The 27,558-nt window shown below is 36.0% G+C and overlaps 1 protein-coding gene across 4 annotated transcripts in view; it reads left to right on the plus strand.

The window, feature by feature from the left end:
* The window catches only part of SGMS2 (sphingomyelin synthase 2), a 71,083-nt gene that overhangs the window by 24,429 nt on the left and 19,096 nt on the right, over positions 1–27,558 (plus strand). For 2 of the 4 annotated variants that reach the window (XM_025051853.1, XM_015594938.2), the window contains one exon: positions 3,117–3,199. The exons of the other annotated variants lie outside the window; for them this stretch is intronic. The gene's annotated coding sequence lies outside the window, so the exon portion shown is untranslated. The remainder of the gene's footprint in view (positions 1–3,116; positions 3,200–27,558) is intronic. 4 annotated transcript variants of the gene reach the window in all.

Raw genomic sequence — 27,558 nt, forward strand, 5'->3', positions numbered from 1 at the left:
TCTGTGCTCTTGCTTATTGCCTCTTGTGTGCAGACCTGAAGTGACCATATTAGAGCTAAGTGTCAAGAAAAGCGTTTTCTCTCTGGGGTACAAAACATGGTTTTCTGTTCCCCTTTCTCCAAACACATAGATATGGAGATACATACACACCCTCTGTGTTTAGAAAATTGGTTTCTTCTCTCTCTTATTCTTGCTACAAAGTTGTTGAGAGCCAAATAGTCATTTTGTAAGACTTAACTAATATACTCTATTATCCCTGCTCTCTTTGTCTCTATTTTAGTCATTTAACAGATATGGATAATGCATACTATATACAAGGTGCTATTTTTAAGCTTTCTATAAATATTATATCCTTCAATCCTCTTGAGGATCCTCAGAAGTTAGTACTGTAGTTACCCCTATTTATAGATGAGAAAACCGAGGCACAAGGGGGTTAAGTGGTGTGCCTGAAGTCACATAGGTGCTAAGTGTGACATTGAGTTTCAGAATCCATGCTGACAGCCCTGATTCCCTATCAAGAGCAGGTGGAACAAGATTACCCCTCCCTCTTGTGATCAGGACTCCTGATCTTTACTTACCAGGCTCTGATTCTACAATGCTCTTCTCATAGTCGTATTTTTAAGTTATATCATTTACTTTATTCCTTTTTGAAGTCATGCATGGTACATATTCTTCAGATTAAATCATGAACTTCTGTTGACAGTTTTTAAAATGGGTCCTTTCTTAACATGACACAAAATTAGGATATATACACAAAGAGTTTTTGGACCAGTAAATATGAATTTGCATTCTACCATGTACCCTGGTTTTGTTTTGTTTTGTTTTCATTCTTTGTTTTGGCAAGGGCACACATTTTAAGTTTGACTAGATGAAAAGCACCATGTTTAGCTTTGTATTTGATTGAAGTTTGTGAGCTGGCTACATTATTAGTATTATTAATACTGTGCTGCAAATGATTATAATCGTCATAGACTTAAGTTATAGCCCAAGAGCAGCTATCTCTTCTGTAATTTGACTTGTGCTTGCTACCTAAGAAATAAAATGTTACTGTTTTTGAGCTATTTTAACTTTCAGCTTCTACCAGTGTGACAGTCTTTGCTTGTTTCTGTATATGGCTCTGTGTAGGTACTTGAAAAGCACTGGACCTTTGGGATGCATCTCCTTGAGAAATCTCTGTTAGCCCAGTTCTTACTTGATTTAGCAGGTATTTATCTAAGCTAACTTAACTCAACTTTATAAAGGCGTCTTTCATTTAGAGCATAATGTTGTCAGGGTTCACCCGCGTTGTCGCATGTGTCACTGTTCCATTCCTTTTTATTGCCAAATATTTTACTTACAGATACCCCACATTTTGTTTATCCATTCAGCAGTTGATGCACATTTGGACTCTTTCCACTTTTTGGCTAATATGAATAGTGCTACAATGAATATTTGCATACAGGTTTTTGTGTGGACGAATGTTTTCATTTTGGGGAGGTATATACCTAGGAGTGACACATTATTTCTCAAGTCTCTTCTAATGGTTGAGTATTATTTGGTGAAAGTAGAAGCTCAATTGAAAATCAGTTTCTGGTTGCAGAAGGGTATAGATCCTGTAATTGTTAAACATATATTTAATGAAATTTGTTAACCAGTTGTGCGTGTGTGTGTGTGTGTGCGCGCGTGTGTGCACCTGCGCGCATCAAACTACAGTTCAGTAATAGATCTCAGCATGTACTCTTAGGATATTCATATTGTGATTTTATAAACTCTAGACCTCCGGACAGTGGCTTACGTTCACTTCCACCCACAAGCCAAATTTCAGCTGCTTAAAGCCATTAAAAGGGAGCGGGAGGGATAAATAGGTAGAGCACAGAGGATTTTTAGGGCAATCCGCACGCATCAAACTACAGTTCAGTAGTAGATCTCAGCATGTACTCTTAGGATATTCATATTGTGATTTTATAAACTCTAGACCTCCGGACAGTGGCTTACGTTCACTTCCACCCACAAGCCAAATTTCAGCTGCTTAAAGCCATTAAAAGGGAGCGGGAGGGATAAATAGGTAGAGCACAGAGGATTTTTAGGGCAATGAAACTGTTCTCTATGATACTATAGTGACAGGTACCTGTCATTATAAACCTGTCCAACCCCATGGAATGTACACACCAAGAGTGCACCCTAATATAAACTGCGTGAGACTGGGTAATAATGCGTCAGCGTAGGTTCCTCGATGATAACACATGTACCTTTCTGTGGGGAGATGTTGGTAATGGAGAAGACTACGCATGTGTCGGGGCAGGGGGAATATGGGAAATCTCTGTACTTTCTGCTCATTTCGCTGTGAATCTAAAATGGCTCTAAAAAATAAAGTCTATTTTAAAAATCCATTAAAAGATCACCGCAACTGTGTATATTTCAGAGGGAATCGTCTGTCATTTTGTTTGACAGCGTCTGACCGTATACTGCACCACAGGCAGTTTCCGTAACACTTGGTTTGCCCTGTATGTAGGCAGTCCCTCTCCTTGGCTTGCAAAGCACTTGGTCACCTGGCCTCTGCCTTCTTCTGCACTTTTTTACTCCTATATCAAAGTGCTCCAGTAGTGCTTGCTTTTTTGTTCTTTAAACCCACCGGGTTCATTCTTGCCTGAGGGTGTTTGTAGCAGCAGCTCCCTTAGCCTGGAGTGCTGTTTTTAAACCTACCTGGCTGCCCTGCCCCATTATTATTAAGTCTTAACTTAAATATCATTCCCTTAGAGAGACTCCTTGACCGCCTGCTCTAACTCAGCCCCATCAGCCTTGCTCTAATGTTGACTTACTTATCCGAGTGACATTTATCACAGTCTTCTTATTTATCTGTTAGTTTGTTCCTGTGTTAGAATGCAGGCATCACAAGGGATGGGAATCTGTCTGCACTGCACCCCCTCTGAACAGAGTGAGTCAGTTATTAAGTAAATGTTCATGGAAAGGATGGCCAAGTTGCTTTTTTCCTCCTGAGATGCTGGTACCTGTTAGAGCCAGCATTTTCCTGGGCATAGTATCAGAGAACTCTTCATTTCACCTCCACTCTCAGGAAACCAACAAAACGTAACAACAAAGCATCATCCTTTAACCTCTCTTTTTTTTAAACCTTTTAGAGCTGTCGTCCTCTGCCCCATATCACTCTTCACAGAAAGGATCTGCCACGAGACCGGGAGTGTTGACTGCTCTAAGGACCAAGGTGGGAGTCCCTGTGGGCCGTCTGCACGCAGGGGGTTTGGTGCTTCCTGGCGCTATGTCAGAACTATAATTGGCATCAGCAGGAGCTTGGCTGCCTCCCAGTTGTCCTGCAACGTCTCTGCTAGCTTCTCTTTTCCATTTAAGACATTTATTTCATAAACTCCACAGGAATTTCTATTTTATTCTCAGGAGAGTGTTAGATTTCAAGCTGTTTCAGGTGAATGGATGTTTCCTCACTCTTTGGATGTTGTCTTAAATGCCAGCAAGAAAAATTGACATGACACCAAAATTTCCTAACCTTTTTCCATGACTGCAGAGACAGCATGCAGAAACTGCCTCAGCCGTGCATTAAGAAAAGTTTGTGGCATTAAAAATCTTCAGAGAAACATCCATCAGCTGCGCACCTATTAAGCAGTGTTGCTGCAATTATTGCTAGCCAAGTTGTCCTTTTGTAGTTATGTAAACCAAAGATAAAGCGGGGCAGAGGGTAGTTACGCCCACTCCATACCTGCCTGGGAGCAGGGAGGTTTTGTCTTTTGTGATTGATTTTGTGCCGGTCAGTTCATTGTCTATACCAATTTGAACTTAATTTCACTGATAATTTTATTTTTGAAAATAACAGTAGCAAATGCAAAATATTTTCTCTCTCTTCTCTACATCTATGGGCACCTTACACCTGGGACTCATTTGATTCCCATGATAGCCTTTTTTCTTATTGCTAATTAGTGAGGTGTTTGCCCAGACTTCAGCCCTAAAATGGATTCTAGGGCCATGTAATCCCAAATTAATTAAAAATAAATTTTTTGAATATTTAAGAGTCGCTGTTCAGCACAGCATTCTATAGGCTTATTTGTTTGTCTCTTGTAAAATTCAAAATAATTCTAGGAATGTTGCTAAGTTTTGAATGCCTTTATTGGGCCGATACTGGGAATGACAACTATTTCTGAATATTTGTCCTCGATGATATATCTCCCTTCGTCTGGCAGTGTCTGTCCCATTGAAGCTGGGTAAAGAAAAGACTTCATTTATTCAACAAATACTTACTGAACAATTTGTGTGTGCCAGACACTTTTTTCAGTTTTGCAAACAAGGCAGAGAACAAAACAAAGTCCCTGCTTTCTTAGAGCTTCAAAAAAAAAACCTCCCAAATATTCTCAGCAAACGGATGGGAGAAGGGAGGTGCAGAGAACTTGACTCACTCTGAGGTGTCCTGGGGAAACCCCCTTCAAGATGGCAGACAGACCCAAGACGAAAAGAAGATTGTGGGAACCTGATTTGGAAAATATGATAGAAGCAATCTTATGCTGTTTTCATCACTGCAGCACAATAGAAACTTATGAAAACAACCAACCAAAAAGATGCCCAGTTGATATAACTTGGGTCTAGAAAAGAAAGAGGGAATATTTTGCAAGGGTACCATTTTGATACATTTTGTTCAAGTTCACAGCTTCTGCCCAAATTCTGCCTGCACCATCCCATCCCAGCATCTCTGGTCAATGTCTAATGCATCCTCCTGGTTTCTGTGTGCACAGACAAGCAAATTCATATTTGCCCCTTTGTAAAGTAAAAGATAGCCAACTATACTTCTCTATAATGTATGTTTTTTTTTTTTCTAGTATATATAGGAGAGTTTAACATGTCAGTACTAAGAGCTTCTTCATTTTTTTTTTTCTCAACAGTTACAGAGTAGTCCATTGTATGGATGTACCACAATTTAAATAGTGACCTATTGATAGACATTTGGGTTGTGGCCAATCCTTTACTCTTAAACAATGCTGCAGTAAATAACTTTGTATATGGGTTATTCTGCATGGAGGCAGTTATATCTGTATAAATTTGCAAAATAGAATTTCAGATCTATTCAGAATATACACAATAAGATGTGTGTATAATTTTGATAGATGTTGTCAAATTGCATCCCAGTTGGAAAGGTTTCTTATTTTCACCATTGCTTGGAATTAACTGTTATCAGGGTCTGGATTTTTTTCCAACCTGGTAGGTTAAATGGTGTCTTACGAGTAGTTTCAATATAAAAATACTATTGCTTGAGAATTTTCAGTGGTATTTTTTTAAAAGAAAAAAAAAATGCTCAGAAAACTAAACAGGACTAGAATTCAGTTGTTTTTATTATGCAAGAGGACTACTAAAGGCCATCTTAGATCTTCTATTATATAATTTAAAACGTTTTTCCTTATTAAAAATGCTACATTTTAAATACTGAAAACACACTGGATAAAAATGCTTCTCAGGCTCATGATGTACCTACGTAAGGCCTTTCTCCTATAATTTGTCTTATAGCTAATTGAAATAGGACAGTCTACAAAGATGAGGTATCACAGAAGGCCTGAGACTGCTCTCCTTAGAAAGACCCGCTTGCAAGGTTGGCTGGCCCTTGGCTGGTGTCTGGGAACCTAGGTTTGGAAGGGGTTCCCACTATAATGGCTCACTGTGCCAGAACTGTTTGTGCAATATGGTTCGTGTTGAATACCTGCTTGCGTTCCAGGAGGAATTTGGGTACTTGCCGGGCAGTAGGTGTCTATGTGACCAGCCCCAGTAAAAACCCCCAGGCACTGAGTCACTAATGAGCTTTCCTGGCAGACAGCATGTCACAGGTGTCACAGCTCACTGCCGGTAGTTGAGCCTGGCTTGTGTGACTCCACTGGGAAAGAAAGGACCTCGGCAGCTCACTCCTAGTCTCCTCTGCACTTGGCTCCATGAGGCTTATTCCTTTGTTGATTTTGCTTTTGTTTTTTTTGCTATAACACATCATAGCCACACATGCAACTGTATGCGGGGTCCTGCGAGTCTTCTGGTGAATCAGAGAACTGGAAGTGGTCTTGGCGACCCTGAAACAATCAGCTTTGCAAAGATTTTAATATCCCGTCTGCAGTGTTAATTGTGACACAAATATTTTTAGCATGCAATTAATTGACCTTTGGCATTATATCTTGACTTGTAGTCTGTGTCCTATTGTAAAATGTGTAATCTTTTCGATTTCTGAAAGTGATTTAGCATTTGCTATGGATGGAGACGACAAGAAGGCTGCGCGATATGTTTAGTGGTGAATCCACAACTGGTTCTTCGGCCCTCCTGGTGTCTATATTTAGGTTTAAAAGCTTCTTGCTTTAATTTTCTATAATTCAATTATTAAATGAATGGATTTTCTCAAATTCCTTTGGATTCATAACCACAGAATGTAGTTAGGCAGTCTGATTTCTAAGTATGCTCTGTGCCTGAAGCTTATCCGCAAATAAATTATCCTAGAAATTTCACTCAGGACAGCAGATCTTTGTCCAAATAGGATATAAGGCCCAAAGATTTTGAAATAAAGCTTTATTTTGTACAACTGTATATTAGCATCTCATTTAAAAATTTTAAATATTCAAACAGAAAACTGATAAATAGAAAACTATTAAAGATCTATTTGTTTAAGCTGCCTTGCCTAAAGAAATTAGATGGCAGCTAAAGAGAAGCATTTATATTTATATGGTTTGAAATGTTATATATAGTCCAGAGTACTGGTGCTTAATGCTCACAGTTGACTGGTATACTTTTGACGATAATAATTAAGATTGACATTGTGACAGCCACTGTTCTTTATATATAGTATTCATTTAATTTTCATAGCAACCTTATGAAGTAGCTGCAATTAACTTCACTTTGAGACACACAGGTTTTAAGCGACTTGCCCAAAGTTAAGTGATTTGCTAGAATGAGGTAGAACTAGAATTTGAGTGCAGCTCACCTCTCTACATAGGCTGAGTTCATAGCCACTCTACTTTCCTGGGTCAGATGGTAGCATCTCACTGGTGCTATGGAAAGTCAATTAAAAGAAGACTCTTACACATTTACCCTTGGGTATAGGGATGATCTGATCATTTTTCTGCTGAGTGTAAGAAATCCTTATCTTTTCGGTTTCTAAGTTTCAGCAATTGTAAGTGGGGTCCTTACAAAACACAAACTGAGCATGTCACTCTCTGATCTCTTTATCCTGGGGCAAAATCCAGATATCATCATAAAGAGCCCACCTTTCCTCATTTCAGGTAGGCTGACTTTTCTTTTGTTCTCACACATACAAATCGCATCCTCCTTTGGTCCTTAAGGCCTTTGCGCATACTACTCCTTTTGCCTTAAATTACTCCATCCCAACTTGCCCTCTCCTTCTTCTTCCTTCAGATCTGAGTTGAGAGGCCATTTCTTCCAGGAAGCCTTCCCTGACCTTCCCAGACTGGGGTGTGTGTCTTGGCAATGTGTTTCTATAAATTCTTGAACTTTTGATTATCCAGATTTTTATTTTTCTGTGTTACAGTTGTTTGTTTCCCTAGTTAGACTTCAAGCTCTGTGAGGTCAGGGACAAAGTCTGTGTAGTTCACCTGGCCATAATAGACACTCAGATATCTAAATGAAGATTAAATAAGGTTGCAAAAGATGAAACAGAATTAGTGGTAATTTAGCTCTCAGAGTACACAAATGCAAAGAACTCTGCCCAGTATCATAGATGAGGCTCTACTCCAATATAATTATCAGAAAGCTTTAGTTATAGCATGGGAACAAATATTTTTCATTTGTTACTGAAACTTGCATCAAGCATGTACTCAACAAAATCATGAGTTTAAATCCTAAGCTTTTTGCTGGCAGTTTCATTTCCCAAGACTGAACTCCACCTTGAAAATCTGAAGAATGAAGCTTAGTTATATGCATGAGCCCAAACATTTTATAGAGCTGCAGCAGGTCCACTTATCAACTATGAACCCCAAATTGGGAGAACATTCTTTAGACATGGTTAAGGACTTTAAAATATTTTGGAGAGCAATTCACCTCCATGTTGCTTGCCCCAGTAGTAATTGTAACCTGCAATAAGCCAGTTCTAAATAATGAGGGTACCCGTTTCTTAAAGCTGTTACAGACTTTGGTGGATTTCAAGAATTTTTAGACATGAAAAACTACCCTCTATCCCCCCGCCCCATATATATATGCCTTTGAAAAAGAGTACTTTGAAGAAAATAAAGTTTTAACTTGTTTAAGATGAAAATCTTTGCTAAGTAGTAAATTTATATACTCCTTGTATAGCTGTCAAGGACAAAGTAAAACATATCGTCTACTAGACTTTCAGTAGTACTTAATAGATGTCAGACGTACCGGAACCCCTGTGTTAGGATGAATGTTATTTGGTGGGGGACGAAAAAAGACTATTACCAAAACTACTTTGTATCCTTCAGTCCACCGCGTTAAATAAATTTAGGATTCAGGATTTTCCCTCAAAGATGAGGTAACATTTAGGCACACCCTTAGGTCTTATTCTCTGTGTCTTTAGCAGGCATGGCTGAAAAGGAGGACGAAGAGAAAAACCCCAGCATTTGATACGTGTGTATTTGTTTGCCTTTGTTTAAAACACATTTCTCCCTTTGAATATGTAATGCATAGAAATGAATAAGAAAAATAGTGGAGCCCCAAAATATTAGGGGACTAGCAATAACTGGTGGAGAATTTATATGGAATGCAAGTCATTTTTTAAATTCTAGATTGTTTTATCCTAGATTTTTGGCTTCTAGAGTGACCTAGGCATGCGTGCTAACTTAAGGTTGAAGATAAAGGTCAGAGAAGTGACCTTAGGCTGACTGTGATGTCTTTATATTCGTTATGGTAGTCGAGGGTGAACTCTTTCAATTCTGAAGCTACTTGTATGTGGTCAGCAATTCTTTCTTGTTATTCCGTCTGAGAGAGAAAGAGAGAGAGCAAGAGAGAGAGAGGAAGGGTAGAGGCAGAAGCTGACAGGTATGTGTAGAACAGTTTTTTTGGCCTGAATGTGGCCTTCCTCTGGTTGCCTGAAAAAAATTCTTTCTTGACTATGAGGTCGGAAGTAGTAACTCAATGCTGTTTAGGAATGCATTATATTAATTGAATTCTTGAGAGCTAATAGGGATGGCAAATTACTTCTATGACGCCATATAATTCCAATTCCCTTTTATATGTAAGAATCCTGTAATTGCCTTTTGTCTTAAAGCTTTTCTTCAGAACTCAGTAAGAAAAATAATGTAGCATGTTTCAGCTACAAGCTGTCAATTCTATGCACAGCATAGTGCCTTTTGAGTTTCCCTGACTTGCAAAGAATTGAAGGAGCCTCTACTAACAGTGACGTGGGAAAGAACAGTGTCAAGGTTAAGCATGAAATCAATAGTCTAGTGCTGGGAGGAGGAGGTGCTGAATAAATATCTGCACTGTGTCTGACTGTACCTGTGCCTGAGTCACCTTCCTCCTGCTAAACACAAAGGGGTTTCTAGGCAACAGGAGTGATTCAGACACTAAACACCTCACTACAGTGAAATGTCCACCTGCAATATTTCCAGGAAATGTCCCTCTTATAAGTCACTGGGGAGCAAGATAAACATTCATACAGGCACTAAGGCTTCACATGACCCAGAGTTGGTAACCATGTGTTAGAAGGTGGGGCTGGCTAATATTTGGAAGGAAGTCACCTCACAGGGCAAACATAGACTGTTACCTGAGTGGTAACTGTGGGGAGGAAGAGGGGAGGAAGGAGAGTGGAATATCCCCCCAGAAAGACTCACAGGGAAGGGAAATCCATTGCTCTTAGGGGGAAAAAATAGTACATTCCTAATTGTAAAAATACACCAATACCTTGGAAAATTACAACATAGCATAGTGACTAGGAACATAGACCTGGGTTGCCTGGGTTCAAATCCCACCTCTGCCCACTTGCTAGATTCCTAGTTTCACTTTCTCATACCTCAAACAGTGGTGATAGCAGTACCTACCCCACTAAGTGGTTGTGCACATTAGCATGTTAATATTGGGGAAATACCAGTCTCTGTTATGACAAGTTCTGGGGAAATGTTTTCTGCCCTCCACCCTTCAGATAAATCCCTAAGAGGTGGGGTCAGAATTGAAGGAAAACCCAAAGATAGGTAAGAACTTTTCAAGAATTTATCTATTCTTTATGATTTTGAGAACTACTATTATAGAAATTTTAATTATAGCCTCATTTAAGAAAACTCTCCAAAGATTTTCAGGATTTACCTACTGTAGTTAAATTAAAATTTATTTAGAAGCCTTGGTCAGTGGTACAACATAAGTACATGACATCATTTTATTCAATAACTATAGAGAATTTTTTTTATTGCCAAAATAGTAGCCTAATGACTGAAGCTTAACTTTCAGATCTCTTTAAAAATTAAGAGAAAAACCTATTTAACTCTAAAATTGTCGGACATTCCTTCAAGCCACATACAGTGCTTCACTGAATTTAATGCTGAATTTAATGCATGTTTTAGATGCACTCTTATACTTTGAATAATTTTCTATGAGTGTAGAATGTCAATTTAAGGGAAATGCTTTTTACGTTTGATTTGTTTTTATAAGGAACCTAGAGTTTTTCCATTAATTTAGATTCTCAGTCTTTCATCAGAAATCTTTATATTACTTGATGGGAAACTGCATTAATCATTATTCATAATGAACAAACAACTTCAGAAACAGAAGAAGCCATAATTAATGCTTCAAATGATTCAAATAAATTTTGATGGAGTTCACTCACTTAGTTTTTATTTATTTGTTCCAAAAATGAGGTAGGAATTTGTTATTTTAAAAAAGTTATAACACATGATCAACTGCTTTTCCAGTTATTTGACTTAGGGATATGTGTCATGTCTAGGATTAAAACTGGAATAGCCTGCTGCCCAGAAAAAAATAATCAAATATAGGATTGCTAATCCATTACGAGAGGGGTCTAGTCTTGTTTGACACTCTAAATTGTCGCCTTTAAACATTACTACTAGTGGAATAGATTAACTCTTTAAATCAAGATATACAATTTCAGATTATCTGGGATATTTTTATTTCTAAATTTTAAATATTTCAAAAAAGACCTTTTTAAATACCAGTTTTTTAAAACATAGTTTATACTAATTTGTATCGTATCATTTCCTAATTTCGAATCTGCATTCATATAATTGTCAATTAGTAAAATAAAGCATAGTATTTTATTCTTTTATATCCTTTGGTGTTGGCCTCTGAGCTCACCTAGTAACTTTCTGTTGTTTACCTTGCATCTAATTAACCGTCTGTTGTTCTAACAGATATGACCTTTCCCTTTCAAACTTATACAATTATTATTATTATTATTAGTAGTAGTAGTAGTTTTAATGTCTTCTCTAATAAGCCTGAGATCAACAGCTCTTCATTAAGATGATATTTAACTGGTTTCAGCCTGGTGGGAAAGAGGATTCTGCATCAGATCCCTTATAATAGTCTTCTTACTCCATTCAGATACCTAAACAGTGAATGGAACCTACTGGATGATTCTTCCATGAATTTATTTTCCTTTTCATGTAGCCTATTTTAACAATGTGATATCTGACCATGAGAAATAAAGATACACGATAAACCATGTTTTTTTCATTGTAAAATGCCAGTGGCCAACCATTTAACATAGTCCCTTATTTGATAATTGAGAGAGAGAGAAGGCAGAAGAAACTGAGGACCAAGAAGGTCGTTTTCATTCTCATCAAGTGATGGAGTCACAGCTGGAACCTGGGTCTTAGTAAACCCCTCTGGAGCTGTTACCCATAAATCATTTATATCCACTAAATGAAAATACTCCCAATGTTTAAATCTTTGAGGGAATTGATTGCTCACACCACAGGACCAATCTTAGGGTAGTGTCTTGAGCACCAGGAGGAAATACCTAGAGCATTTGATGGTTAGTATACTCATTATCGGTATTTGATGGTTAGTATACTCATTATCGGTAAGTTACCTTACTCTACTTTTCTTTCTGTGAGAAATGGGATTTTTGTTTGCCCTCTTTAACTGTCTTTGGTGAGATCACTAATATATCTTTACTTGATATGCATGTATATATTTTAATATGGCAAAATGTATTATAAATTTGTAAAATAATGGGGTTGTATTAAGTGAGAAAACTGGGACACAAAATTACTAAGTTATCTAAAAACCATTAGTCATGGTTTTTTTGTGGCCAGATAGAAATAACAATTCTGGTCTGTTAACTTCTGATCCAGGGCCTTGAACTGACACCATTACTTTTTAAACTTTCTGGCCATGAAAGAACTCAGATTTCAGCTGAGATTTTTGGGCAGCCCCCCTGCAAAACAGAAAGAAAACAGAGGTTCTCTAGTTGACACAAGATGGGAGCCTGGTCTCCCTGAGACACCGCACTGTAACGGACTTATTCTCCGTGTGGATCTCCCATCTCCCATGTCCTTACAACAACAAACTGAACCTGGTCTTGGTCTTGTTCTACGTCTCTGGAGCATTTCTGTCCCCTATATCTGCAAGTGAACATAAATGGAAAAGTTGGAAGTGAGTTGACCCAGCCTGGTAGTCACAGCTGTAAAGGAAATGTCAGGTCTTCTTAGTTGTCTCAGGAACATTTTACTACATCTCAGGAAGCAGCAGCAGGTGCAGACTGGCTGTGAGAATCTGCCAATCTCCAGCCATGGTTGGTTCTTCCAACCTAGCAGGGGCATGCCATCCCATTTCCTTTTCTTTGCTGTAAGAATTCATCCCGAAGCTCGGTGCTCAGCTGTAGATGCTTTTTCCAAAGAGTGGTAGAGTGACTGAATTAGAAACTACCAAAGTGCAAAATGCTGGCTCTACTATTTACTAGTTGGTGACTTTGGACAATCACTTAACCTCTCTGTGCTCATCTGTAAAATGCATCATAGAGTTGTGGTGAAGATAAGCATTTAGAATTGTGTTTGGACAATAATAAGTACTGTATCAGTGTTATCTCTAGCTCTTATTCTTAAGTCTAGGCCATATAAATTTAAATCATTAATGGGATACAAATTCAACATTTTTTAAAGACTAAATACTTCAGTCTATTTTTTAAAATGTATATTTATACACTTGTTTGAACAAAAGCTTTTTACAAATAACTACAAAGCCAAAAATGTAATAATCAATTGGCTTCACAGAATAGATTAAACTTGTTAAGGCTTCAGGAAAATTTTTGTTTCTACCTAGTTATTATGTACAATCTTATGTTATAATAAGGCAAGATGCACAAATCATGAACCAACATTTCCTAGAAAGCTCCTTTCGGAAATTCGATCTTCAAATATAGGTTTATGACAGCACTTTGGTGAAAATCTCCGCAGAGGAAGTCTATTTAGGCAGTTATCTGTTGAGCCATAATGTTCTTGATGAGTACCTGTTTGTTTTTTGGAATTGATGCCACTTTCAGAATATGAAAGCGGTTTTCTGCTCCTGTAACAATAGGATTCCAGAGCTCTGCTTTGGAGTCAGGTCTTTTTCCACTAGCTCTTTTGTCCCTGACTTTCTCACACTTAGATATTTGGCAAATATCTAATTCCCATTCAAAAGGCTTTATGATTATTAAAGAGAATATTTAATTCCATGGATTTTCTTACTATTGACAATCTTTGAACTAACGTCTGCTTTGCACCTGTAGCACACCATTTATAAGAGGTTTGCATAATGATTTTGCATGACTATATAAGTCAAAAGGCAAACATAAAAAATAGTAACTGTCCCCGGAAAATGTTGGACACGAAGCACCACAGAGAGGAGGGTTAGTTTCTAAGAAGCCAGAAGTTATAAATTGGCATTTGTGTTTAAATGGGAACTTGGGGGAGAGGGGACATGAAGTTTTCTAACCTCACTGGGCATGAGAGCTGTATTTGACAATTCATTTCTGGGTCCAGGAGGTGTAGCAGGAAGATTTCTTAGAGAAAGTAATGTCTGAGCTTAGACCTGACGCAAGAAGGTGGGGCTGAGAGGAGATTTAGGCTGCTGAAAAATTATATCTGAAGGCTTAATAAAGGGAATAGAAATTAAGTCAATATGGCCAGAAGCACAGGGAAAAGAAAAAGTTTCAAAAAATGAGCGTGGAAGGAAGGCAGAGGCCAGATAATGAAGGTCCTTGTAAGCGAAGTCAGCTGTTAGAAGGACACACCACCATCTTAAAAGCATTGTGGAGAAAAAATAAGATAACTGGGGAAAGGTGACCTGACTGGAAATTTATTATTAAAGAAATTATGTTAATTTTGTTTGCCTGTAACAATGACATTAACGGGTTTGTTTGTTTTTCATCTATCCTCTACTCTGGATTGTTTTGAAGCAATCCCAGAAATCATATCACTTCATCTGTAAATTTCAGTATGCCTCCTTAAGATAAAGCCTCTCAAAACAAACAAACAAACCCGTTAATGTCATTGTTTGTTTTGAGAGGCTTATCTTAAGGAGGCATACTGAAATATTTGCAGATGAAGTGATATGATTTCTGGGATTGCTTCAAAACAATCCAGAGTAGAGAGAGGGTAGATGAAAAAGATTTTCCATGATAATTGTTGTACCCGATGAGGTTGTTCACTACACTATTCTATTTCCAATATAGCATGCTTGGAATTTTCTGAACTTTTTGGTAAGTCTAAATAAGCAATGGACTTTTGACCATAGGGAGCCATTCGAAGGCTTTAAAGAAGTCAGTGATGCCGGAGCTGGACTGTGAGCAAGACTCTGCCGCATGAAGACCCACAGTCGCTTCCCCACAGTGATGGCGGCACATCAGTTTCTCCTCGTGCAAGAACGTTCACGACTTTACATCTTAGTGAGCGGTTCCATTGTCCTTTTCCTCCTAACACTTTCACTTTATACTCCAGTAGTACAAACTACTAATAGTACCTGGTATTCCTAATCCTATAGCAGCTTTCTTTTTGTTAAAAAAAAAAATTATTTTAATGTATCTCTTTGGTGGATGGATTTAATTTGTTATGGCTCTTGATACGTTTGGACGAATTCCTGCACTCTGCTGCTAAGAGGTGTTTGTGACCTGAACTGAGTTAGAGCACAAGTAATAGAAGGGAGATAAAAATGGACAGGAGCTGAGTGATTGTCAGGGGAGCAGAGAAGGGAATTTGAAGCTGAAATGATAGCTGATATTTTATTTACCCTGAGTAACTGGGTGGATGGTGGTACAGTTTACAGAGATAAGAAACAGGAGGAGGCACACATAGTTTGGGACATGAGTTGTAAGCATCTGCTTTTTTATTCTCAGGGCCATGAATCCTTCTGATGGAATTCACTCTTTTCTTTAAAAATACCCATAATCCTTTTTGACATTCCTAATATGTGCCTCTTAAGTATAGATACATGTTAATGTCATTTATGGTCTTGTTTATTACAAGCTTTGGAAATTGGCCCCTAATCTCCTAATATTTTTATTTCTGCAGATTATACTACAGGAGATATTTTAGAAACAAAAAAGCCTCCCCAAAACAGGAAACAACTTCTCATTTTCTAGGCTGTTACTTTGTTTCAATTTTTTTTTAAAATATAGATTTTAAGTAGCATACGTGTATTTAAAAAAAACGATTTCAAGTGATTATAGTCAAATATTTTGATTTATTTAGGGTCATCAATGAAAATTAGATTTAATGGAAATAAGATTAAATATGGAATTACATCTTTTAGCTTCCTGATGCTAATTGGACATTGAGTTTGTAGCATTTCCTATTTCTTGGCATGATGTTCAGGTTTAGAGACTGTGCTTTTAATCATCCCGTGTTCTAAATCCGCTTCACTCTGTAAAAAACAGTTCTGACTATAGTTTACATCTCAGAATAGACCAGTGCTGAACTAAATAGGATACCTATTTCACTGGTTTTCTATTCAGCACTAATTTGTGGAGCTTGGTGTTTTAAGGCTATTTTAAAAAGAAAAAGACTATTCTACTTTTTAAAACTTTTGTTTTTAGTTTCATCTGTATACCTTAAACTTATAAAATTCCTAAGTGATATATAATCAGTCTCTCCCACCCCATTTTATGTTCATTATTTTAATTTTCACTTTCACATCTGTCATAAAGTTTTACTAAACTTCAGATGTTACTTTAGGATCTTCTCTAATTTATAAAAATATTTTTATTGCTCACTGATCTCTTTAAGTGACTTCAGTTGGAAAGGGGAGAAAGAGACTTAGTCAAAAAATCTCTTGAGGATAGGAGCCAACCTTTTCTGCTACCTTCCTTAGCACTTAGAGCCCAATCTGCACTGAACGGAAGGCCAGAAATAGTTGTCTTCTGTGCTGGCTGTCCATTTATTTGCCTTACAGTCCAGGCTTTCAATAGTGACAGAATAGTTGCTGCATATTTAACCCTCGAATACCGCTTGAGTTTGGTCATTATGTTTCATTAAACTCGGGGTACAGTTTTAAGTTTTCTGTAGTTGTAGTTCCTTTCCCAACTATTTAAGATAAAATTATAAAATTTCTGCATTGAAATTTAAATTGAACCCTGAAATCTCATTAGAGGTTCGATAGCTTCAACTTTTTTGTCTTCGTATAACGCCTTTGTTTTTGTTCTTACTGTGTTTATGATATTGCAAATTTAACCTTTTCTTAAAAGCCTCATGTGGGTTAAACATTCCTTAGAAGACAGCATTGGGGTGACCAATTAAACGAAAGTTCATTACAACCATATAATTAGAATATCATACACATACACACATTATTTTGCTCTATTAGAAAAGGAAAAGAACTCAAAGGCAAAAATTGATAATTAAGCAAGTATGGGAACATTTTCAGTAGAATCTCTTTTTAGTTTTAGAAAGTTATATTTCTAGATTTCTAGAAACTATTTACTGTACTTGAGTGTCAGCTGGTTGGAACATAGATGTTCTTGATATTCTTTTGATTTGATAGTGCTCTGATTTTTTTTTTTTCTGATGAGTATTCATTTAAAATGTTTAAATTGAATATTGCCTCGTAAACCTGGTGATACTAGTTTGAATAAGCCTCCTGTGTTACTCTCTTGCCCATCCTGCTTTATTTTTCTTTATAGCACTTTTAATCTTTTTGTTATTATCGTTCCTGTTATATGCTAGCAGCATGTAAACATGAGGGAAGTGACTTTTTAAAAACGATTGTATCCCTACAACAGTGCCTAGTGCAAAATAGGTATTCACTAAATACTGTTGAACGAACAATTATCTTTGACTTTTTTGGACAGTGAAATCAAAGCATTCTACTTATTTTTTCAATATAAAAAGGTAAAAAAATAAGTAAATGTTCCATGTAATATCACCTTTCCAGTGATTGTGTTATACATAATATAATTTTTCCCCAGAATAAAGAATTGTGCTATCCTCACCATTTTGCAAGTTAACTTTCTTCACCTAACATTGTATGATAGTATTTTATTGTACTCATAAAACATAATGTAACTAGTCCCATCTTGGTGGACAGTGTGGTTTAAGTCTTATAGGTCCAGAATCTCTTATCTGCACCTTCAGAATCTAAAATTCTCAAAATAAAAGTCCCCTCCTTCCTTCTCTCCTTCCCTTGATAGTCTTTGGTGTCAACACCTTTCTTGAACTGACCAAAAGTTCTTTATAGTCTTTATTCATCCAGCTTAGTGTGAATACATTTATATGTCTCGTTCAGATATATTAATGTTTGAATATCTGGTGTTCCCCAGATCTGGCAAGGTGTTGGTGGTGAGCTCTGTGATCTAATATACGGAACACAGACCTACAATCTTTCTGAAATCCAAAGTTCTGAATTTTAAAATGCATCTGTTCCAAAAAATTCCTATTAGTGAATTTGGAAAACAAATGCAATATCTTTAAGATAAATTCCTAGAAGTGATTCAAAGTAGGTAACATGTAACTTTTTAAATTAGAAAGAAAATTACTCATTTAAAAAAAAAAGATGAGGAATTGCAATTTTGGAACACTTGAGATCGTTATTTAGTAATATTTTTATGGATTTTTGCAAATTGGTTTAAATTAATATTTCCAATCATTCAATTTTTTAAAATAATTTCTATATAGTGAACATACTCTTTTGAAAGCCATAATTTAATCACTTGGTAATTTTAGCTTATAGCCAAAATTTTGTTGTCACAGCGAGGGAAGGACAGAAACTATTAGCTGATAGTGAGTACAATAAAGCAAAAATCCACCAAATATCAGGAAGAAAACATTTTTAAAAATACTCAAATACACAAGCTTATTTAAACAGCCTTTGTGCACAAAAATTACCAGTATTTGCAAAAGAAGGCTTGGGGATTTGCATTTTTGACTAAATTGTCTTCTCCATCAAATCCGGTTTGGCCTGATTCTCTGTTATTTGCAGCTGGTTTTATTCAGGGAACCAACACCAAATAAGTGACCGGTTTTGTTCTGTGAAATATTGAATGACATCCATTATACCGATATGGTTCATTTATAAAGCAGTCCTCACCCTTTCTCATAAACTCTGCAGTAGACATCACACTTTAGCACAATTAAGTCTCTTCTTGAAAGTAGACACTAAGACTAACTTAATTGTATACGTGTACTTCAGGTTAGGGCTGTAACATCCAAATAGTTATTAGTTTATCAGACTTCGTCAAGCAGCAGCAATACAAACTTTTCCAAAAATAACGTTCTAAACATAGATTTTTTTATTGCAATTAATTGAGGCTGAGTTGAAAACACAAAATAGAGATTTCAGTTAATAAATGCTTCTATAGAAGCAATAGCAACAACTATACAGGGTTTCTTATACTTTTAACTATAAGATAACAGATTTAAATGAAAATATTTTTAAATGCAGACTGTACACAAATGTAGGAAGGGAAAAAATCTCCTCCTCCTACCACTTGGACAACCATTCTTACTATTTTAATGTACTTGTGCTCTGACTTTTCTGTATGTGCATTTTTTACATACTTGAAATTGTACAAAGCACAATACCTTTTTAAAACAAAGCACATTCTCCATATTAACTCTGCCAATGCTTTTATAGTTAAGATAGCCATTAGTATTTTCTTGATGATAAGAATGATTAATGTGGAAAATTAGAAAATACAATCCAGAATAAATAATAATAATAATAATAAAAACCACCCATGAATTTATCAAGTGGCGTTAATATTTGGTATATTTTCTTCAGACTCTTTTCTATGTATGTAATATACATCTTTACGTTGCCGAAATCATAACTGTAATTTCCTTTTCATTAAAATCTTAACCACAATTTTTGTAAACTGTTTGAAAATACTTTTGTATGCAGATGCAAGAGTGAATACTTTTATCACAAAAAAAAAAAAAATTGGAGAAAGTAAGAAAGTACAAAAGAGTAAAACTAACTGGTAAATCCTACCACCAGCATTAATATCCGATATTCTTTTAGAACATTTAACTTTGTCTTTTTTAATGCATGTGTTTACATTTTTGTGAAAATAAGAATATGGTGCCGTTTTTTAAACAATACATTTAAATTATTTCATGGATACTTCAGTTTCCTTTTGGAGACAGATTATTTTCCTGTTTCACCAAGTATATTTTTGGATAATTTTTCTCTGTATTTAAGACATGTTCCAAAATAAATTCTCAGTAGTAGTTACTATTTCAAGAGGTATAAGTATTTTTAAAACTCATCATATGTTTAAAAGAGACAGATTTTCAAAAGAATTGTACCAATTTATGATCTTACCAGCATTCATTGCAGTTTTCATGTTCCTTTCTGCTTACAGCTTAAAATACATTTTAATGGACTTTGTTTCCATGTAACCTTCCAGTGTTCTTATCTATATATTATAATGATGTAGAAGCTTGTGAGTTACTTTGTCAATGAGATATTCTATAAGAAGTTTTTGTTATTAATAATTAGGAGATACTTAGTCATGGGAACTCTTTGTCAGAGAAGTGTATAGGGGGAATCAGCTCCAAATAGAAAGTAAGGAATTAAGTTCTGGCTATGAGACTGGGCCACAGCAGATTTATCCCCTGCTTTGGTTTCTTTGCCTGCCCACCCCACTCTCTGCATGGATATCACAGCAAACGTTATTCTTTGTGCCTCTTGTCTCTTTCGTGTTCTCCCAATGGCATGTGAGGGTGGACTTCAAAGGTTAGTTAGGTTCCTGAAATCACCAGCCCTTAATACAAAATAATATGAGAATGAAAAGCTGACTTTATATACAAAGAAAGATGAGAGTCAAAGTACTATGTGAAAGCTTCGATTAAATATATAATCATAATATAATATATTTTATATTTATGTAGAATTTGTTGATTATATTATTTGTTTTTTTACATATAGTAACTAACAGTTCCTGCTAAATAGAATATCTGATTCTTTTTACATGCTAAATTAGTTTTACCTGTACTTGTGTTTACTATTGCTGTGGTGGAAATATTTCAGTGTAGGTAGTCCCAGATTTTCAATACCATGTTGTTGTGCAACAGCACCTACCCCTAATTCCTACCCCAGTTTGGTTTACCATCCAAATATTTGTGGCTCTTCTGGTTTTGATGACAGATTGATGCCCAGCTCCATTGCCTCTGTGCATTCTCCGTGCTGTAAGCTGACCTTTTACAGAACATGTCTTACTTTGGGCCCCTAAGAGTCTTGTAAGTGCGGCAATCATGTCTATCTTTACTCTTCTATATTTTCTTTCTCTTTTAATACTTCACCATAAAAACTCTTTTTTTGTTCTGCTATCCCTTTCTTTTCTAAACGGTTTTTCCTCTTTTCTAATTATCTCCTGGAAGGTCAGCTTGGGTATATTGGAACTAAATTTCTCATGGTATTCCTAAAAGAAATACGAAATGAGCAGTATATCTTGTTCTAGATTTTTGCTTATGGGAAATGGCAGTTGGCTAAGGTTCACTATATAGTGATGTGCGAAAATTCACTCTGTGATCTTTATTATACCAACAGCTACCAATGCTTTGGAGTGGAGTGTTCAAGTTCTAGATGGGACATTTAGTAGAACAGGCAACAGAAGACACATTTATTAAAAATTTTGCAATTTTGTGAACCAGCACAGCTGATCACAAATGGAAAAAGTCTTAAGTGAGCTGTTTTCTCTGTTTTGAGAAACAAATGCATCAAAACATTTTGACACAGCTGAAGGTGATCATTTGCTCTTGCTAAAGACATCAGGACTTACATCTAAAGAATGTCATATTCCCCCAACAGACCTTACGTCTGTTGGCAATCATTCTGAATATCCAGATACTTAGCCATTAAGACTTAAATACTATGGTGTATAAGCCAAATTTCTTTATTTCATTCAGATGAAATTTTTTTCATATATAGATTTTCTGAAAAATTCTAGAAATGGACACTTTGTGTTTGTTTCTTTTCTCTCTTAATTTATTAAGATAAATGAAAATTCAGTAGATAAATTTTAGCTCTATTTCAGATAACCAATGTTAACAGTCACTCGCATTTCTTAAAATTGTTAAAATCGCATTCTATTAGACTCAGACTTTCAATCTTTTAGTGAAACTTTTGCTGCCTCTTCCCCATGTGTGCTCTTCCTTCTGTTGGATAGGGTTGGGGAATCTGGGTCTCCCTTCACAGACCCAAATTTAGGGAACAAAAATCACTATTATTAGATTATTTGTAGAAACCAAAGCCTAGATTGGAAGCATTGGTCAAATAAGTTCTTTTGAGAGACAAATAATTTATTCAAATACAACATAGCAATTTAAATTCTGGGAGAAACTAGAGCCAAATACACTGACCTTAATGGCTTTGGAGTTGCTTTTTATAGTCTCATCCCATTTCAAAGCAACAGCTTATTCTGCCAGTGCAGCTCTAGAAAATACACAGCCCTGTGTTTTTTGATGGAACCGAAAATAGCATATACCTTATAATGCGTGAAATACCTTCCTTATCATTCCAATTGTAGAACATTTCTGTGGTTGGCATAAGAGAATGAGAATGTAGGCTTTCACAGAGCTTTCTAGGTCTTCTATGGTCCCTTTCTTTTCCTATATTTTTTCTCTCTTTAAAGTGAAAACCATGCCCCGCTTTGAGGATCCAGGTGGACTGAAGCCCAGGACTTTCAGACACACGGAGCTGTCTAGCCAGATGCTCCTCATTTGCCTTTGCCCTCTGCTAAGGCCTGTATAACACCACACTTAAATTGCAGCAAGCTGATGGGGCTGACAGGCTGATGGTACAAATTCTAGAACCTTCTTTCTCCTTAATTTTTCAGTGTTTAATTCTAGCTACCAGGAAGTGCTTCCTAAATCTCTCAGGCTGAATTTAGCTATTTCTTGAATTTGTGTTGTGGGCACGGAACACCAAGAAATATAATAACCAATAACCTATTGTATTTTAAATACATATAAAAGACCCCCACAAGGAAATCGTGTTGAAGGGTAGCTACATGTCGTTTCCACAGCAGCCCTGTGATTGAGTACACTTCCTGTTCTTGGGCATCTCTGCTGTGACCACAGCGTGTACTAACCACAAGCGCCTGGTTAAAGGTTTCTGCTAACGTCGTTGCTTTTGCTCCACACTAGAGCAGGATTATTTAACTCCCTTCTACACATTCTTGCTTAAAAGGAATTTCACCTAAATCTCAAAACAAAGTGCTAGTAGTCTCTTCTAATGCACTACAAGCAAAGTTTCAAGATATTTTAAAATACTCATTTAAGTAGCCTGTTTATATTATTCTATGCAAACTTTTTTTTTTGAAATTGTATGAAATATACACTCATGGTCACCATGAGGTAGACAGAGAAACCAATAGGTATATTTCGAAGTAATCCGAAGGGCATAGAGTAGAGGACTTTCATTAATGAAAGTAGAGGATTATAAAATTCTCTTTAAGGAACTGTTCTTTTTTTTTCTTTCTCATCTCTTAGTATGGTTTTCCTATAAGATATTATGCTCCCTAGTCTAAAAACATTTTGTTGTCAATGAGAAACTATATTATTGACTCTGATGGTTATCTGCCTGCTTCCTTAGAATGAGATCTCTAGATCACATAGAAAATGTGTGGTTTAAGGAGCATAATGTCAAGCTGTTAGACCTAGCTTCTGCTTCCTTCTTAGACTAGCCACTGTTCGTAGGAGAAAATATGAGCTCCCATATCAGACTTAAATATCTTTTAAAAGTATTAAATGGAGTGTTTTTATGGTTTTCAGAAACATGTCACTTCAATAGATATTCTGTGCAGATTCCCTATTCTAGGGTAATGAGTGTAAAAACCTATTGCAGTCAGTTTCTAGTTATGTCAATCTTTGAGGTGTATACAGAAAGCTAGGAATGTACAAGCAGATAGTTATCACTGTTGTAGAGTGAGGCTGTTAGATTTAACCTGTCTGATAAAGCCTCCAGGGTGCTTATGCTCAACAAGAGCTGGCTGCTTTTGTTTGACCATTAAAGATGGTGCAGGTCTTGCCAACCCTCAGAATGTCTCTAAGCTTTCCTAGATAAATCAGGAATGGAGGTGGGGAAAGGGGTCGAGGCAAGCATAAGCCAGCATTTGGGAAAAGAACATGATGTGTCCCCCGCTCTACCCCTTAACTCTGAGAACCTCTGATTTAGAGTATATCCAAAAGGAAATTTAAAGAATTACTTTAAATATTTCCTAATCTTTGACCTCTTCTATCTCTGGGTACTCGTCTGTCTGGCTACCTACCTATCTCATCCATCTGGTCTATTGATCTAATCTGTGTACCTGTCTACCTTATTCGCTCATTTATTAATTGTTAAATTGTCTTTTACTTTAACTCCACCTCTCATTGAGATTCCTCTCCTCCTACTGTAGAACTTCCGTCAACTGGAGGACTGCAGTTTTGTCTTTCTACAATAGGCTATAATTAGATCTGATCATTGGAATTCTCCAGCCTCCAATAAAAAGGTTAACAGCTAGACAATAGAAGCCAAATTTTAAAACATCCTATGGAACATTTTTCAAGTTAAATTTTAATGAAGGTACTTGATCAAACTTAGTTAAATCAGAAGTAGTGATACCAGCCTAGGATGGACTATTCTACCCTCTCAATACGCTGCATCTAGATGATAGGTAGACCTTCTTGTGAGATACTCCCACTCCCACAAGTCATTGTTTTAAAATTTGCACAGCTAGTATTTGCTCTGTGTAAATAAGTATTCATTTTAACAAGTATTAAATTGCCTGTGAAAGTGACCAATTTTTGTTTTTATTTAGTGAGAAAAGACACTATCTTTTTTTTCTTTTTTAATCCAATTCATAGTAAATTTTGATGTGTTCTGTTAGAAAACTCATCTGTTTTTTGTCACTTTGTATTGTTTAGTTACAAGTTTATTTCTGGACTGCAGTTTACACAAATTTTATTAAACAGTGTGCTTTTCATTGGTTCTTGATCTCGTCTGTAGAAAACTTAGAAATGTGTGTTATTATAGAGTCACTGCTAAAGAAGTACCCAGCTGGTAAGTACAATACTTTAAAGGGATAAGTGAGGCTGGGATATAATAACAATATGAGATAGTCCTTGGTTTTCTAATTCTTTAGAAGCAATTTATCTTGACAGGCTCTACTTTTTTTTTTTTTTAACAGCTTAAATGAATTATAACTTATATAACTTATAAAATGCATTTGTTTTAAAAGGGTATGATGAAATGATTTTTAGTAAATTTACAGAATTGTGCAATCATCATCACTCTCTAATTTTGGTACATTTCCGTTATCCCAAAAAGAAAGTTCCATCCTATTTGCTGGCACTGTTCATGCCCACCTGCCACCTCAGCCCCCCACTGTTGGTAGGCTGTATATTTATCTTATAACAGCTGGATATAACACTAATATTGTCCAGTCTGCCTTCATGTGGGATGGTAGATAAGTACCAGAAATCAAAAGACCTGCCTTCTACCCAAGCACATCCCTCCCGAAGTTCAGAAGTGTAGTCATTGGTAGCTGACTTTCAGCTCTACTTTTTACATTAAAAAATAAATAAATAAATACATGCGATTTTTTCCATTTTCTCTAATCTATTCTCAGAATAGTATCACTTAGCTACCTTACAAGCCTACCCATTTCCCTAATTTAAATCTATCATACCTATACATGTGTGGGACTTATAAAAACTTATAATGTTCTGACAAGGACTCTTCCATGTTACTTTTGTTGGAAAAGTACTTCACAAATATACATGATAATTATTTAGTAAGTTTTCAAAAACTTTCTAATAAAAATATTTAATAAATTTTATGGCACTTCTGAAATAGAATCCCATGATTCATAAGGTGCCCTTGTATACCCATAAGCACATTAGTACTTAACAATTTTAGGTGGGAAGGTTTTTATAAGCAAGCTAAGCTCTAAGAATGTTAAGGAAAAGCTAAGATGTCTTGGTCTCAGAAAAACTTTGTAGACATGAAATTTCTTAGCTAAACGATCCTGTTAGCGTAAAGTGATATACCTATATTATAAATTTAATATTAGTAACAGTAACTATAATTAAGTGACATATATGGGTAACAGGGAAATACTTAATAGGCTCCTTTCCTCCCCACCACAAAAGGGTGAATTATATATTAAATTTTTTCTTAGACTATATTAATTTTTATAAAATTACGAAGATTAAAAAATGCCTCTAATGTTATCTAGAGAACTTTCCTGTGTATTTATGTATCTTCTTGTGATGGGTGTCTCTTAATCTTTTTCAGTGACTATATTGTCGACCCCTAACATGTAATGAATGGCACTAGGAGTGGTGGTGTGCCATTAAGAACAGACTGCCAAGGTCTGATTTCTGGATCAAATCTGGGCTCTGCCGCTTCCTACCTGTCTGACCTTGGGCATCTTACTTTATCTCAATTTCTTTTCTTTAAAATATTCCCTGGGGGTGGTTATAAGGATTCATTAGATAATACACAAAGCACAGTAAGTATATGTGAGTAACATTTACTGAGAACTATTATTTTGTGGCTTTTTTATCCTATGGCTTGACTTTTTAATGGCTTTATGGTGAGAACTGAATTTTCTTTTTCAGGTCTAAGAAAGCTTTTGTGTCTGTTAATAAACTCATCAGCTGTTTGTTTTCATTGATATTCAGTTCAATAAAATTCTGTTTCAAGACCTAGTTTTTCTTCAACCTTTAAGCTCAGTGTATAAATCCCTTATTCATTATTCCAGTTTGTAAATATTAGAAATACATTATCTTTATGTATTTCTATGTTTAACTTCTTTCTTCAACAGATTACATTAAAACCCACATATAAACTTAGATGTTTCCTTAATTTTTTAACTCTGTTTACACACTTAATACATTATCTTCTTAACCACACCAAATATACAGCCAGGCCAACACACAAATCTAGCAGCAAAGAATTTCTAAGCCCTTCAACCGGTACTCCTGTCTAAGCTGTCGCTTGCAGGATGCAGTTGGAGAGCTTCAGTTCAGAGCTGCTGTGGGCAATGTGTTATGAGTTTCACACTTGTACCTGTTCTTATAGCCTTGAATATCTGTCACATGGCCCCTTCCTCCTTTTTTTACACCATAACCTCTCATATGAATTATGGAGACTCTACGTCTATTCATATCTAAGTTTCTACTTCATCGGATACTGCACCTTTCTTATATACTGTTTATGTGCTTGTCTCATAGTTTTGTAGTTACTGTAGCAAAACAGTGTTTTATATTAAGATAACCATAATTAGGCTAGTTCTGATTTTCTCTTATAAATAACTGTGTTGAAAGCATAGTTAGAGAAATATTTTTTTGTAAATCCTTATTTCCTTTGGCTAACTCATAAAATAGAATAGCTGAATGTCATTACCCCAATATTAGTTATGTAATGTAGTCTAACATCTACTGGTGCAAACCTTTTACTACTGCTCCCATTTCTGCTTCCTGGTGAAGCTTAGAATCATTTTGTCAAATTATAGGAGCAATCTCATTGGGATTACTAAGAAAAAATGACTAATATTGTATGTTAATATTGGTAATATCAAGCCCTATATGATATACTAGAGGTAATAGTAATAAAACATCGAAGCGAAATGATGTGGGGTTTTTTTATAATTTGACAAAAAGATTCTAAAGTTCTCTTAGGGATGAAAAGAGCAGCATCAGTGGAAGACTTTTTTCCCCAGATATTAGAACACATATGACACAGTTAAAAATTGTGATACTGGCATCAAAAGAGAGTAGCTACATATTGAAATCTTTCCCAAAATTCAAGTGGTTGTTGAATCTTATCAAATGCCTTTTTGACTTCACTCAAGATAATCATATCTTTTTTATTTTTTACATATTTTATATTATATTACAGTCACTTCATATTTGAAATCTTCCTTGCATTTCTGGATTAAAGTATACTTAGTTCTAAAAAAAAAAAATACTAACAAAACATATCAGTGTACTAAAAGTTTCAGAGTTTTGCATTTGCCTTCAAAAGGAAGATTAGGCTATAGAGATCTTTAGCTCTTTAAATACAATCTAGATTAACTTCCAGCCAGTAATTCGCAGGGTAAGAGGACTTGGAAAGCTCTTGATCCGCTTTGTGCCTCACCACAGCAGATACTAATGAGATTCCTCTCAATGGGGAGGAGCTAGCTATTGTGGCTTTTGTCACTTTCCCAGA

The sequence above is a fragment of the Pteropus alecto genome, unplaced genomic scaffold, assembly GCF_000325575.1.
Source record: "Pteropus alecto unplaced genomic scaffold, ASM32557v1 scaffold5, whole genome shotgun sequence".
Taxonomy (NCBI): Eukaryota; Metazoa; Chordata; class Mammalia; order Chiroptera; family Pteropodidae; genus Pteropus; species Pteropus alecto.